This window comes from Sinocyclocheilus anshuiensis, unplaced genomic scaffold (assembly GCF_001515605.1).
Source record: "Sinocyclocheilus anshuiensis isolate Anshui unplaced genomic scaffold, SAMN03320099.WGS_v1.1 scaffold194, whole genome shotgun sequence".
In the NCBI taxonomy this organism is placed as follows: domain Eukaryota; kingdom Metazoa; phylum Chordata; class Actinopteri; order Cypriniformes; family Cyprinidae; genus Sinocyclocheilus; species Sinocyclocheilus anshuiensis.
Genome location: NW_015546074.1, coordinates 1,402,796 through 1,406,547, shown reverse-complemented (window position 1 = coordinate 1,406,547; position 3,752 = coordinate 1,402,796). Strand labels below are relative to the sequence as shown.

The 3,752-nt window shown below is 34.6% G+C and overlaps 1 protein-coding gene across 1 annotated transcript in view; it reads right to left on the bottom strand.

Annotated features, from left to right (window-relative positions):
* Positions 1-3,752, bottom strand: part of LOC107699826 (GRB2-associated-binding protein 2-like) — an 89,356-nt gene that overhangs the window by 59,015 nt on the left and 26,589 nt on the right. The window lies entirely within an intron of this gene.

Below are 3,752 nucleotides of genomic sequence, written 5' to 3'. Positions count from 1 at the left end.
CAAAATAAAGTGTTAGTAGATATTAAGCAGACAGTCTACTAATACTCTAAAGACTGCTAGTTGACATGTAGCTGCAAAGTTATTTATACGTAGGTATAGGTTATAAAACAAAAGTGTTTCACTGAAAAAAATAACAACATAAAGTGTTATTTAAAGGGGTCCTATTATGCTTTTTCACTTTTTCAACTTTAGTTTGTCTCTAATGTTGCTGTTTGAGCATAAAAAAGATCTGCACAGCTACAAAGCTCAAAGTCCACTTCAAAAGGAGATATTTTATTTAACAGAAATCACTTTCAAAAGCTACAACGAACGACTCGTTTGGACTACAACGCATATTTTCTGGGATTTGTGATATCACAAATATCGACGAATGGGACGAGACCTGGTTGAGCTGCACTAGAGAAGGCAACGAGTGTTATCACTATGTCGGAGACACGCTAGCTTTCCCAAGGCAGACAAACTTAGAGTGGTTACAATCATCGGGGTTTAAATCGCGCTCAAATTGATTTGATATTGACGCAATATTTACACTGAAGCTCGCAGGCGGCTATGGTAAGGGGCATGACATTTCCTGACCAGGCGCCGAGTGCTGCCAATCACAACACACACTGGCCCAGCTAACCAATCACAGCACACACTGGCCCAGCTAACCAATCACAACACACACTGGCCCCGCTAACCAATCACAGCACATTTCGTGTTTTAGAAGGCGGACTTTCATTTGATACAGGAACTATTCGAGCCGTTCATGCCAGACTGGGGAGAGAGGTGTTGTAATAATGTAAAATATGTGAAAAATACAACCTAGTATGAGAGCCTGTTCTAGTACACCCCCAAAACAAAATCAAGACTTTGTAAAAGAGCATAATAGAACCCTTTTAAATTCTTTAGTAGTGAATACTTATAGACTTTATTCTATATAGGCTTATAGACAAAATTTTCTTACTTGGTTTATTATGCTCATTTTTCATTATAGTCAATTGTAAGTTCTTGTCTTATTTTACTGTTAATTTCAATAATACAGAAATTATGAACTACAAAAAAATGAAGACTCTCAACATGAAATGCTCATTCAAAAGAACAGTTAAATAAGTCTTCAGTTTGTGCTTAGTTAACACTGATCAAAACCAAGATTGGGCTCCAAGTGTTTCTGTGGGTGTGTGTTCCATTTTGTGTCTAAGTGTGTGTGTGTGAGCGGCTTGAGACAGGTGCTACTCCCACACACCGTTTCCTGATCAGATAGAGCTTTAAGGGGGAAACAAACACACAGATACACTGCATGAACTCCATTATGGCAACTGTAATAATGGCACGCACACACCTGCTAATCTACTGTTTGTTGATCCATTAATTTTTCGTGACACACGCACACTGCACTACCTCAGCAAATACAAATACAAGGATTCCCACTTGTGCACAAACACATAGGTGCTTCATGCGTAGTAGTTGGGAATTTCCCTGATTCGAATGTAAATCGACTCTTCTGCTTCAACCACAAGCAACACAAAAACATTAAAAAAAAATCACTTCATAACAAATATATTCTTAGTCTGTAACAATAAAGTAGTCGTTTAAAAAAAAAATAAATTAGATAAACAATTTTAAATAAATCAATAGTACACCTTTAAATGTTTAGATGTCCAGCGTAGAGCGTTATTTCGACACTGACAGAAAAAGTACATAGAGATTAAGAATAACAATGAATCCATCTTTTGTTTTAGTCTTAAAAAGTGAAATATGTATAGATGTAGTAAGCAAATCAGACAATTATCTTTTCTTGTAAAACACCAAGATCGCGAATTCGAAAGTGAAAGCACCCAAAGCCCAGCTTATAACATAACGGGAAACTCACAAAATTTAAATCACAAATAATACTGATGAAAAAGAAGGGGTTGAATGTTAAACACTTTCGTTTTCATATAACTATAAACTATGATAAAAGTCCATCAGCATGCATTGATTAATCCCTAAAAATAAAAATATTGCGACCAAATCATGTTCTGGTGTGACCAACTGAGAAAGTTAGTCGCAAAAGAGCAACCAGTGGGAAGAATGAGTCTGGAGCCCTGAAGCATAAAACAAAAGTTTTATTACATTAGATATTTGACATTTACATTAGATATTTGAACATGCTATTAGATAAACTGTTGTCAGTCATGTTGTCATTTAAAATCTGGACATCATTGGCAATGTTATTGGTTTAGTTATGCAAACAAAAACTCATTTTATTTGTTGTTTGTTGATTTTAAATGTAAAACTTGGTGAAATGATTTGTGTGTCGGTACTTTTTGAACATTTCCAGCACATTTTAACAATACCGTGATAATACTGATAACCGTGATCATTTTGGTCACTATAATCGCGATAAGAAATTTTCATACCGTTACATCCCTAGTCCTTGGTGAATAAAAGTATTCATTTCTTAAGTCAAACAAATAAATAAATAAATAATGACCCCAAACTTTTGCATGTTATTGAATATCATTAATATCATCCATATTGTAGGCATATTTAAAGAACTAGTTATAACATAATTATTTAATACACAGTTTTATATATAGTTTTACATTATTACAATACATTTACAATGACAGTTCAATAATTCTACGATTTTTTATTGTCTTTTATGTATTTATTTTTTTACATTGTTTCACTCAAAAAATGACAGCATTATTTAATTTTAATTCAACAGCAAGAGAGTGAGTAAATGAGAATTTTTGTGTTTGCATGTGTGTGTGTGTGTGGGGGGGGGTAATTCGTTTTTTAAATGTTTAATTGTGGCATAAAATAAATGGTAAGATATAGGAGGAACTGTATTTCATTGTTTATTTATGCACATTTCTTGCCTCATTTTACTGGAAATGAAATGGTAATCATGGTTAGTTTAACATGTGCCAATAAAGGGTTGTGAACACTGAAAAAATGTAGGAAAACAAATTTTAGTTGGTCATCCAACAGAAAATCTGCATACTGTGCACAGGAAACATACTGTATACTACAGAAATAGCAGTTTGAGCATTATCATTATCATTATTAGCATTATCACGTCACTGCTGTATCCTCTGAATATGACCGCCATCAGATCACTCAGAAGTGAGGATGTGCTGACAGTTTTCTGCCCTGCTGTTCAAGCAAAACAGGAAACAGTGCCTCCAAATTTAGATGCAGTTTAGCTGTAAATATCTGAGAACTTTATTAGTTTTCTGCTCTGATGTGATTCCGTAGAATTTTTTTAAGCTTTATTTCATACTTTACACTGGTACACATGCCTGCTAATTTACTGTTTGACAATCCATTAAATTTTATGTGATACACAAGCACACTTCTTCAGCAAATATATACATAAGGGTTTCCACTCATGTACAAATGCACAGGTGCTTCATGCAGTAGTTGGGAATTTCCCTGCTTTGAATGTAAATTGACTCTTCTACTTTAACAACATGCAACAGAAATGTAACAGTGAAGTTCAAAATGACCATGTTCATCAACTACACAAGGGACAACATGCAGGGGTTATTTTACGATAATGACCATATGACTGCATTGCTTTGCAGCCGGAAATGAAGACGGACAGTTTTTGTTTTATCTAGCTGTATTTACTCAGTGCAACTTATAACATCCAAGTGAAAGATATAACACCAACATGTCAGAAAAAAAAAAAAAACCAGAATCACCCCCTCAATCAGGTGTAGCTAATCACCTTCTCAATGGCACACAAAGCCATTTGACTTTCAACTGTGATCAGCTGTGGT